Source organism: Saccopteryx leptura, chromosome 6 (assembly GCF_036850995.1).
Source record: "Saccopteryx leptura isolate mSacLep1 chromosome 6, mSacLep1_pri_phased_curated, whole genome shotgun sequence".
Classification (NCBI taxonomy): domain Eukaryota; kingdom Metazoa; phylum Chordata; class Mammalia; order Chiroptera; family Emballonuridae; genus Saccopteryx; species Saccopteryx leptura.
In genome coordinates this window covers 82,111,106-82,123,690 of record NC_089508.1, presented here as the reverse complement: position 1 = coordinate 82,123,690, position 12,585 = coordinate 82,111,106, and the positions used below count along the sequence as shown (strand labels likewise).

Below are 12,585 nucleotides of genomic sequence, written 5' to 3'. Positions count from 1 at the left end.
TCCATTCATCCCTCAATAGACACATAGGTTGTTTCTGTATTTTGGCTATTATAAATAATCCATCTGTCTTTTTGAGTTAGGTCTGTTTTTATTTTCAGATAAATACTAAGAATAGAATTGCTGGATCACATAGTACATTGATTCTCTTATGTATTAAAGAGCATTCATTCTGAGTTGCAAATTTACTCATTTGTTCTCTCATTAAAAATAAAGAAGTTTTTTTTATTATTAAAGATCAGGAGTGGGGCAGCAAGATGGCGATGGAGTAGGCGAACGTACCAATTTCAACCTCTCAGAACAAAAGTGGATTACAACATAATTTTAAGAACCATCATCTGGGAAAACCAACTTTGAACTAAACTAAGAGGACTCTTTAACCAAGGAACACTGAAGAAGCCACACTGAGACTGGTAGGAAAAGCAGAGATGTGGAGAGGGCTGCCCAGCTCGTGGGAGTGAACAGCAGCCCAGAGAGACTCGTGTGGTGGGAAGTGAGTTTAGCAGAGAGGGAAGGGTCCTGGGCCCCTGAAACAAAGTCCCAGCCTGCAGCCCCAGAGCCTAAAAGAAGCGTAAGGACAGTATTTAGCTGCAAAACAAGTCAGGATACTGTTTGTAAGAAAGAGACAGATTGCTCAGACCCAGGATTCTTCTTAAAGGAACCACACAGGAAACCTCTTTCACAACCACTCACCCAGGGCTCGGGGGGACAGGGACAGAGGAGAGGACTGGAGTAGCAAGAAGAGAGTGTAATCTAGGAGGCACAGGGAGAAACATTGAGAGGGACAGCCATCCTAACCACTAGGCTGAGTCACTCCCCAAATCTGAAAAGAATATTTCCCCTGGAACCAGCAATACCAGCAAAGGGAAGCAGGACACCAACCAAACAAGCTCTCCTATGGCACTCAGAGCAGAGTTGCTTAGAAAAAGGGAGCCTTCAAAAATACAGTATGGAGTGCTAGGGTCTGAGCTGCATCACCCTCATCCACACTGCTGAGGGCTCACTGAAGGGCAGGCGGCGGCGGGACATGGAAGCATAGTCCTGTCAGCAGGGGCAGAAGCCGGGTCAGCCATGACTGAGGTGTGGCATGAGCTCAATCTTGCCTGGAAGGGTCAGAGGGGATGTATGAAAGCGGTCAGGAGGCAGGGCCTGCACCACACGCATGAGCAGTGCTCTGCCAAAGGGGGTGAGGTGAAAACCCCTCTGGCTGAGGGGCCTGAGCTTGTGGCCAATGTGTAAGCACAGCTCAACCCATGGGGGTGAGGTGGAAGCCTGGAACAGGCGGGGACCCCCGGTTGAGCAAAGGTGCTCACCCCTGCCTGCAGTGCCAAGGCTTGCGACCCCAGTGCAGCCCACAGCCCCACTGTGGGGGCAGGGCGAAGGCCAAGGCCAGCTGAGGCTGGCTGAGGCTTGTAGACCCAGGCACATGAACACAGCCCCTCTTGTGGAGGAGAGGCAGAAACAGCAGCGACAGCTGCAGCTGGCCAGTACCTGCAAGGCCCATATCCAAACGTCAGAGGCAGCAGCAGAGGGGGTGGTGGGCCTGCAGACAGACCACACCTAGGGTACACAGAGGCCACACCCACTGGACTCCAGTGGCCACATCCTTCTTATACAATGGCAAAATGGGAAGGCAGAGAAATGCAACACAAATGAATCAAGAGAAATCCCCAGAAAAGTACTTGAATGAGTCAGATATAACCAAATTACCCAATGCAGAGTTTAAAATAATGATTGTTAGCATGCTCACAGATCTTAAAACAACAATAGATGGTCATAATGAACAACTATAATAAATAAAGAGATAGCAAGCATAATAAAGGACATTGAAATAATAAAAAAGAATCAGTCAGAAATGACAAATACAACATCAGAAATGAAGACCACAATGAAAGGAGTTAAAAACAGGATGGATGAAGCTGAGGATCAAATCAGTGAGTCAGAGAACAAGATAAACAAAGGCATGAAAGCAGAGTAGCAAAATGAAAGGAAACTCAAAAAGTCAGAGAAAACTCTAAGACCTCTCTGTGACAACATGAAGAGCAATAACATCCACATCATAGGGGTTCCTGAAGAAGAAGAGAAAGAACAACGGATAGAGACTTTGTTCAATCAAATCATAGCTGAAAACTTCCCTAAACTGATGCAGGAAAAAGTCACAGAAGTTCAAGAAGCACAGAGAATTCCATTAAAGAGAAACCCAAAGAAATCTATAGCAAAACACATCATAATTAAAATACCAAAGCTAAGTGATAAAGAGAAAATATTGAAAGCTGCTAGAGAAAAGAAGGCTATCACCTACAAAGGAGCCCCCATAACAATGACATTCGACTTCTCAACAGAAACACTTGAGGCCAGAAGGGAATGGCAAGAAATATTCAAAGTAATGCAGAACAAGAGCCTACAACCAAGACTACTTTATCCAGCAAGGCTATCATTTAAAATTGAAGGAGAAATAAAAAGCTGTTTATGGTTTTATGGCTTACATTTAAATCTGATTAAGGCTTACATTTAAATCTTGTCTGATTCCTGTGGCTAGGACTTTCAGAACTATGTTTATTTTTGTGAATGGTGTAGGTTGTTGGTCTACTTTCATTTTTTTGCAGGTAGCTGTACAGTTTTCTGAACACCATTTGTTGAAGAGGCTGTCTTTACTCCATTGTATGCTCTTACCTCCTTTGTCAAATATCAGTTGTCCATAAAGGCATGGATTTATTTTTGGGTTCTCTGTTCTGTTCCATTGATTTATATACCTGTTCTTATGCCAGTACCAAGCTGTTTTGAGTACAATGACCTTGTAGTATAACTTGATATCAGGAAGTGTGATACTTCCCACTTTATTCTTCCTTTTCAAGATTGCTGAGGCTATTTGTGTCCTTTTTTGGTTTCATATAAATTTTTGGAATATGTGTTCTATAACTTTGAAGTATGTCACTTGCATTTTAATTGGTATTGTGTTGAATTTATACATTGCTTTGGGAAATATAGATATTTTAATGATGTTTATTATTCCTAACCATGAGCATGGTATATGCTTCCACTTGTTTGTATCTTCCTTGATTTCCTTTATCAGTTTTTTATAATTTTCTGAGTACAAGTCATTAACCTCTTTGGTTCAATTTACTCCTAGGTACTTTATTTTTTTTATTGCAATAGTGAAGGGGATTGTTTCCTTAATTTCTCTTTCAGGCAGTTCATTGTTGGTGTATAAAAATGCCTCTGATTTCTGAGTATTAATCTTATATCCTGTCACCTTGCTGAATTTATTTATCAGGTCCAGTAGTTTTTTGACCAAAACTTTAGGGTTTTCTATATTCAATATCATATCATCTGCAAATAATGATACTTTTACTTCTTCTTTTCCAATTTGGATGCCTTTTATTTTTTCTTCTTGTCTGATTGTTGTGGCTAGGACTTCCAGAACTATGTTGAATAAGAGTGGTAAAAAGGGCCACCCTTGCCTTGTTCATGATCTTAAGAGGATTGCTTTTAATTTTTTCCCATTGAGTATGATGTTAGCTGTGGGCCTGTCATAGCTGGCCTTTATCATGTTGAGGTATGTTCCTGTATTTCCACTTTGCTGAGAGTATTGATCATGAATGGGTACTAGATTTCATCAAATGCTTTTTCTGCATCTATTGAAAATATTATTTTTTTCTTCCTCTTGTTTATGTGATGAATCACATTGATTGATTTGCAAATACTGTACCAACCTTGCCTCCCTAGAATAAATCCCACTTGATCATGGTGTATGATTTTTTTTCATATATTGCTGGATCTGGTCTGCTAATATTTTGTTGAGGATTTTAGTATCTAAATTCATCAGGGGTATTGGCCTATAATTTTCTTTCATTGTGTCATTCCTGGTTTTGGAATCAGAATTATGCTTGCCTCATAAAAGGATCTTGAAAGTCTCTTGAATATTTTGAAAGAGCTTGAGAAGGATAGGAGCTAGTTCTTTGAATATTTGGTAGAATTCACTTGTGAAGCCATCAGGCTCAGGGCTTCTGTTTGTTGGGAGTTTATTGATAACTGTTTTGATCTCATTTATTGTAATTGGTCTGTTTAGGTTTTCTGATTCTTCCAGATTGATTTTTAAAAGATTATATGTTTCAAGAAATTTGTTCATCTCATCTAGGTTATCTAAATTTTTGGCATACAGTTCTTCATAGTATTTTCCTACAATTCTTTGTATTTCTGTTGAGTCAGTTGTTATTTCTCCACTCTCATTTTTAATTTTATTTATTTGAGTCCTGTCTCTTTTGTTTTTCTTAGTGAGTGTGGCTAAAAGTTCATCGATCTTGTTTACCTTTTCAAAGAACCAGCTCCCTGCTTCATTGATCCTCTGTATTGTTTCTTTAGCCTCTATGTCATTTATTTCCACTCTAATCTTATTATTTTCTTTTCTCTACTACTCTTGGGCTTTACTTGCTGTTCTTTTTCTAGTTCTTTTAGATGAAGGATTAAGTTGTTTATTTGAGTTTTTTCTAGCTTTATTTTATTTTATTTTTTTATTTATTTTTTTACAGAAACCCATAGAATTCCTGAGTTTTATGGAATACTAATTTATAAATTGTTTTCCACAAACCACCATAGAAGGGTTCTTTGAAAGCTGATACAAACGTGCTTAGTTTCGTTCAAAGCTGGCCCTGTCCTCAAGAGAGAGAAGGTTTCTTCTTCTTCTTCTTCTTTTTTTTTTTCTGAAGCTGGAAACGGGGAGAGACAGTCAGACAGACTCCCGCATGTGCCCGACCGGGATCCACCCGGCATGCCCACCAGGGGCGGCGCTCTGCCCACCAGGGGGCAATGCTCTGCCCCTCTGGGGCATCGCTCTGCCATGACCAGAACCACTCTAGCACCCGGGGCAGAGGCCAAGGAGCCATCCCCAGCGCCTAGGCTATCTTTGCTCCAATGGAACCTTGGCTGTGGGAGGGGAAGAGAGAAACAGAGAGGAAGGGGGGGTGGAGAAGCAAATGGGCGCTTCTCCTGTGTGCCCTGGCCGGGAATCGAACCCGGGTCCCCCGCACGCCAGGCCGACGCTCTACCGCTGAGCCAACCGGCCAGGGCCTCTAGCTTCTTGAGGTATGCCTGTAATGCTATGAATTTCCCTCTCAGTACTGCTTTTGCTGTGTTCCATAAATTTTGAGTTGTTGTATGTTCATTATCATTTGTTCCTAGGAATTTTTTTATTTCTTCTTTGATTTCATTGTTAATTCATTTGTTATTTAGTAACATGCTATTTAGTTTCCAAGTGTTTGAGTATTTTTCAGTTTTTCTGTTGTGGTTGATTTCTAGTTCCATGCCATTGTGATCCAAGAAGATGCTTGATATAATTTCAATCTTCTCAAATTTTTTGAGACCGCTTTTGTGCCCTAACATGTGGTCTATCCTAGAGAATGTACCATGAACACTTGAAAAGAATGTATATTCTCCTGCTTTAGGGTGAATGGTTCCAAAGATATCTATTAAATCATGTTGATCTAATGTGTTCTTTAAGTCTACTGTTTCATTTTTTTTTTCCTAAAACTTGAAACAGGGAGGCAGTCAGACAGACTCCCGCATGCGCCCGACTGGGATCCACCCGGCACGCCCACCAGGGGGCGATGCTCTGCCCATCCGGGGCGTCGCTCTGTTGCGACCAGAGCCACTCTAGCGCCTGAGGCAGAGGCACGGAGCCATCCCCAGTGCTCGGGCCATCTTTGCTCCAATGGAGCCTTGGCTGTGGGAGGGAAAGAGAGAGACAGAGAGGAAGGAGAGGGGAAGGGGTGGAAAAGCAGATGGGCACCTTTCCTGTGTGTCCTGGCTGGGAATCAAACCCGAGACTTCCACATGCCAGGCCGACGGTCTACCATTGAGCCAACTGGCCAGGGCCAAGTCTACTGTTTCTTTGTTAATTTTATTTCTTGAGGATCTAAGTAGTGATGTTAGTGGGGTATTGAAATCCCCTACTATTATAGTATTGCTGTTGATCTCGCCCTTTATATCCATCAAAATCTGCTTTATATATTTAAGTGCTTCTATATTAGGTGTGTAGATATTTATAATGGTTATATCTTTCCGTTGGATCGCTCCCTTTATTATTATGTAGTGACCTTCTTTATCACTTACTTTGTTTTAAAGTCCATTTTGTCTGATAAAAGTATTGCTACTCCAGCTTTTTTTAATTTTCATTTGCATGAAACATTTTTTTTATCCTTTTACCTTCAGTTTATGTGCATCTTTTGTTTTGAGGTGTGTCTCTTGTAGACAGCATATTTATGAGTCCTGTTTTCTTATCCACGCAGGTATCCTATGTCTTTTGATTGCATCATTTAATCCATTTATGTTTAAGGTTATTATTGATATGTAGTTGTTTATTGCTATTTTATTCTTTAAGGCTGTATTCCTCTTTTGCTATATTCTTTTCTCCCTTTGATTTGTTTACAGCAGGCCCCGTACCATTGGTTTTGTTGTAATAAATTCCTTTCTTTTTTTTTTTTTTTATTTGTTTGGGAAGTTTTTTATTTCTCCTTCAATTTTAAACAATAACCTTGCTAGGTTAAGTAGTCTTGGTTGTAGGCTCTTGTTCTGCATTACTTTGAATATTTCTTGCCTTTTCTTTCTGGCCTTATTTCTTTTGAGAAGTCAGATGTTATTCTTATGGGGGCTCCTTTGTAGGTGATAGCTTTTTTTCTCTAGCAGCTTTTAATATTTTCTCTTTATCTCTTAGCTTCGGTATTTTAATTATGGTGTATCTTGGTGTAGATTTTTTTTGGTTTCTCTTTAATGGAATTCTCTGTGCTTCTTGAACTTGTGTGACTTTTTTCTGAATCAATTTAGGGAAGTTCTCAGCTATGATTTGATTGAACAAAGTCTCTATCCTTGTTCTTTCTCTTCTTCTTCAGGAACTCCTATGATGTGGATGTTATTTCTCTTCATGTTGTCACAGAGCTGTCTTAGAATTTACTCAGACTTTTTGAGTCTCTTCTTTTCACTGCTCTGCTTCCAGGCCTTCATTTATCTTGTCCTCTAACTCGCTGATTCGATCCTCAGCTTCATCCATCATGCTTTTAACTCCTTCCAATGTGGTCTTCATTTCTGATACTGTATTTGTCATTTCTGACTGATTCTTTTTTATTATTTCAATGTCCTTTTTTATACTTGCTATCTCTTTATTTTGGTGTTTGTTATGACCATCTATTGTTGTTCTGAGGTCTGTGAGTATCCTAACAGTTATTATTTTAAACTCTGCATTGGGTAATTTGGTTAAATCTGACTCATTCAAGTACTTTTCTGGGGATTTCTCTTAATTCCTTTGTGTTGCATTTCTCTGCCTTCACATTTTGTCTGTGTTTTAGAAGGATGTGGCCACTGGAATCCAGTGGGTGTGGCCTCTGTGTTTTCTAATTGTGGTCTGTCTGCAGGCCTGCCACCCCCTGTCTTGGACATTTGGGTATGGACATTGCAGGCACCGACCAGCTGCTGCTGCTGTCCCTGTGGTTTTTGTATCTCCTCCAGGAGAGGGGCTGTATTCATGTGCCTAGGTCTACAAGGCTCGGCTGGCCTTGGCCTTTGCCCCACCCTATGATGAGGCTGCGCACTACGCCCTGGTCCCCAAGCAGCAGCACCATGGGCAGGGTTGTGCAACAATGCTCAGCTGCTGGTCTCCGCCTGTTCCCGGACTTTCCCGCAGGCAGAGCTGTGCTCGTGCATTGGGCCACAAGCCCCGGCTCCATTGGCCAGGTGAGGCTATGTGTCCACATTCAGCCATGTGTCTCTGTAGTTCCCAGGTTTTCGCCTTTCTTCTGTGGGTGGGATTGCAGGTGGGCCCACAGTCGGCCGGACCGCTTTTATACACCCCTTCCACTCCTGCTGGGTGAGACTGATCTCACGCTGGGCCTCAGTCATGGCCAGCCCGCCTTCCGCCCCCTCTGACAGGACTGCACTTCCTCTTCCAGCTGCCACCTGCCCTCTGGTGAGCCTCTGGTGATATTTAAATTATATAACTATTTATTAAAACATACTGGTCAACTAAAAAATAACTTTTTTAGTTTTTTTGTCTTAGAATTGCTCTATTGTCCCTGATATATAATTGATATAAATACCAAGTGAATGCCTTCTTTCAGAAGAAAAATGAAAAGGAGAATAGCAATATTTAATTTTCAATTTGATAATTTATTGAATTTCTTAGGAGACCCGAATATTCACAACCACAAATACATTTTTTTGCTGTCAGTAAATCAAATTATAAGATTTCTTCATGAGCTTATAATTAGATAAGAAGTGTTTGTTATTCTTAAAATACTGTATTGGGTTTAATCTAGTTATCTTTTACCCTGTAGAGGAATAACCTTTGTGTCTGAAACTCGAGGCCATGACTCTTGTCCTTCAACAGTAGAGGTCACATTGGCTACATTTTCCTTTTGGAACCAAGTAAATAGTTACTTCTTATACAACATGAAATTTATAACTTAATCCTTTCTATAAATATAAAAATAATTTTATATACATATATAATTATTTTCATTGCAATTTTCTAATTTCAAAGTTTAATGTGAATTATAGTTTTCTATTTAACAAGAATGCATTTTTATTTTTAATATATTTTGGCCAACTGGAGTTAGACTCTCACAGGGCATTAGTGAAATTTAGATAGAGATACTCACAATAAACACTGCTTTCCTGTCCTAAAATACACCACTCCATCAGTCATCATTATTAGGGGAAGCATGGAGCATAATTAGATTTTCTTTGTACCTTACCACCTGTATACCTGTGACTTTAATATTCTTTTGTAATTAAAGGAAATCTTTCAATTGTTTTAAGCTCCAGGTTCATATTTTTGACTTGTGATAATTTGCTTTAGTGCTTGTTTTCAGTAAAACTTTAAAATTTATTTTTTTAAAGTAGAGAATGGAATACATTTTGCATTTTCATTGTATCTATGTTGAAGGCTGACGAAACAAGTCTATTAGAAGTGCAGTTTCACCTAATGCTCAATACAGCTCATGCATGCTTTTTATCTGTGGAGTAAAAACTGTCCTTACCACTGCTATAGCATGTTCTTCCAGTGCTGGTAGCATCTTGAAATAGTAGAAAACTAAGGTTCACTAATGGCATAGGCATTGCAATAGTGCTTTTCTTTCCAAAGAGGAGAGATTCACAAAGCATGTGATTATAATGAACTCAGAGGTGGTAAATGAAAAAGAACCACAATTAGTGCTAAATACAGTAATTTTTCTACTCATAATCATTTTTTAATATATATATTCAGGTTAAATGGTTGCTCAGACTGATGGTAATCTCTAGTACTTATGAACCATCGCTTATAAACCCTGTGTTTTACAAAATTGCATGTTTACTATATAGCACAAGCCTCTAAAAGATATTTTTTGTTTATTTGTTTGTTTGTTTTAGGTGAGAGGAAGGGAGATAGTGAGGCAGATTCCAATATGCACACCTACTAGGATCCACCTAGCAGCCCCATTAGGGGCTGATGCTTGAGTACTGAGCTATTTTTAGCACCTGAGGCTGACATGCTCGAACCAACTGAGCTCTCCTCAGTGCATGGGGCCACACTCAAATTACTCGAGCCACTGACTGAGGGAGGTAAAGAAGATGAGAAGGGGGAGAAGGAGGGGGGGAGGAGCAGGTGTTTTCTTCTCCTGTGTGCCCTGACTGGGACTCAAACCCAGGACTTCAGCACATGGGGCTGACACTCTATCCACTGAGCTACTGGCCAGGGCTATAAAAGACATTTTTAAAATTATTTATTTATTTATTTCTTATTAAACTGATTGGGATGATATTGTTTAATAAAATTATATAGGTTTCAAGTGTAGATTTCTATGATATATCATTTGTATATTTCATTTTATGCCCAGCTGCAGTTGTCTTAACCATGAATTTCTAAATTAGACATGCCGACCAAGGACTCCAGAGCCAACAGCTGGAAAACACAAGAAAAACACACTCACTGAAACACAAAACTGAACTTTAGGCTTTTCTTCATCATTCAGAGTAATTCTCTGTATCTCTTACTTCATTCCCACCTTAACTGTGCTATGTATCCTTATTCAGAGACTCCTGATTTTACCTGTTGTTTATGGCCCATTGGAATTGACAATAGATTTTGGCTTTCTAGAGGTAAGCCCTTACCTTCTCTTTCTCTTCCGCACTCTATCTAACCCAGCTCCAGCCCTGGCAGCCACCCTTCCTTGGGCCAGCCAGTACACTGATCAGGAATGAACTTCCAAGGTGATCACAAGAGGATGGGGAGAAGCAAGAAGCTGAGCCCTGTGACAACAGGTTTCCCTCTCCGACACCTGAACCAAGGGTCACTGACCTAGGCCATGAGTTAGAAGTGAGTCCTGAAGCCAGGCTCCCAGACACAGCATCTCCTGCTATGCCTGAATCTTCTCATGTGTAGGTAATTGGTGCACTGGCCCAGGTCAGGCCATCAGGAGGGAGGTCAAGGAGCTTTGGAAAGTTTCAGCTGCACATGGTGACTCTGCCTCCCTCTCCTCTCCACCACCAGCCCCACCCCAGTCCTCCCAGCCTAGTCCTGGATGGCATCAGGTCCTGAGCTAGCAAGCTCCTCACATGATTCTGACCTGCTGCTCAGTTGAGAATTGCTGTGGTTAAAGGATTCTGGAAAAATATCTGAAAACAAAAACAAAAATATCTTAGTAAATAGTTTTCCATTGTAGTGAGTAGCATGTTCTCCAATTGCAGGCTTACACACTCCCTCTCAGCTTATATGTTTTGAGTAATTCCTCTGGATAATTCATTCAGGGGATAAACATTGCAGTGTTCCCAGCAATCCACACTGTTATTCTCATGCTTTAATGATTTCAGTCAACAGTTCTAAGACCTTGGTTTCTGGCCTCACTTTTCAAATTAAAGAATTGCTCAAAACAAGATGAACTTTCAGGGGAAGTAGACCTGCGCCAGGGGCCTCTGCCTCCACTATAACAGGAAAGGAGTGGAGGCCTCTGGTTTTCCTCAGAGTCCCTCCGTCTGAGGGCCTACATCAACGTGGAACACCTCAGTGGGGTCTCAGGCAGCACTCTCCAAAACCGAGCCGTTCCAGAGTAATAAACACACTAGCTGTTTTGGAAAATGTGAGAATGTCTGGTGATCATCAGTTCGTAATTACTGAAGTTTTACAAGTGAAGTTAAAAGGAAGAGTATGGGTAACAAATTTCTCAAACGAAAATAGCAAAGGTGAAATTATCCCAAATATGTTACTCTGCATGACATAAACCAGACATATTTGCTCTTTAATAGAAATTCTCTTTCACTCTCTCATTTCTTTCTAAAAATAATCCAGATGGTTTTTGGTAGGTGAAATTTATTTTGTGAAAAATAAAAGTCATAAAAATAAAAGTGGAAAAAAAAAAGAAAATGAAAAAGAATACAGTCTGAATATCTCACTCCAAGGCAGATGCTTGGTGGCTGCCATGTTACCTGCTTACTTTAGAGACACGCATCTCATCATGCCAGCAAGAAAGCCACCCCACCCCAGCCAACTCCAGGACATTAGGACGGCCACAGCACAGCAAGTGAGGAGGAAGACTGGAATGAGCTCTCTTCACCCTATTAGAGGCTTCCTGAAAGGACCACCCATCTTCCAAGCCTATTTTGTCCCTCCCCACAACTCCACTTTGGTCTCTACAACTGTCAAAAATAGCCATTTTACAGCAGACTTTCATTCTTAATGTGCTTCTACATTTTCCTGCCCAGTGAATATCTGGTTTGTGGATTATTTTACCCCAGACATATCTATTTGCATTTTTTCATGATGATTCACATTTTGTCTCTGCCTTTCCCATTTTCCTACTTCCTTTATGTTATTCCTTTGCGTATGCTAGTGTTTGTCAGATTTCTCCATTCAGAATCATCTGTGAAGTCATTTTCAGGTTCCTTCTCACTCCCTAAGGTTGCTAATAAAGACAGGTCTGTGTGAGGTGGGGGAAAGGTCAGCTTCCCAACCCACCCTGGGGACCACCCCTTCCAGCCAGTGTCCTAAAGTCTGTTTACTTTCAACCAGCACCTCTTTCCATCCACATGACAAGAGGGACAGCCAAGATGATCTGCCTTCACTTATGCCACATCTCAGGACCCTTTATTAACTGCCAAACGTCAACATTCACGGAAGGAACATCTGTTCCTGTCAGCTTTTATGCTGGAGCAACACACAAAGGGACAGGGTTTGCCTTCACCTCAAGAACCACATGAGACATTGTTGTCAATTTAATATGTGCAACATGGAAACATGATTTTCCCTCTCCCCACCCTGTAGGAAGTTACATTTCCCTTATGCCCTCTAATTGTTCCGAGGGCTTCTGCACTCTTCTTTATTTGTCGTATAGGACAAGCCATCTCTCCTTTAAGAGTCAGCAGGGAACCAAAACCATTCAGTGCTTCCAAAATTATTGAGAAATTGGTCTGCAATGTTTTTCTCTGCCACTGAGCCCCTAAATTCTCTCTTTGTGCAAAGTGAGTACTGCTGATCAAGGTATGACTTTTCCAACTGGCGAAGCCTAATTACATGTAAGTCTTGGAAAGCAGGGAAGGGGTTGACATTGGTATGCTCAAGAAAGAGAT

The 12,585-nt window shown here is 40.8% G+C and overlaps 1 non-coding gene across 1 annotated transcript; it reads right to left on the bottom strand.

The window, feature by feature from the left end:
* Positions 1 to 9,646: 9,646 nt before the first annotated feature.
* Positions 9,647 to 9,722, bottom strand: TRNAM-CAU (transfer RNA methionine (anticodon CAU)). Its single transcript has one exon. It is a non-coding gene; the product is annotated as a tRNA-Met (tRNA).
* Between the last annotated feature and the right edge of the window lie 2,863 nt (positions 9,723 to 12,585).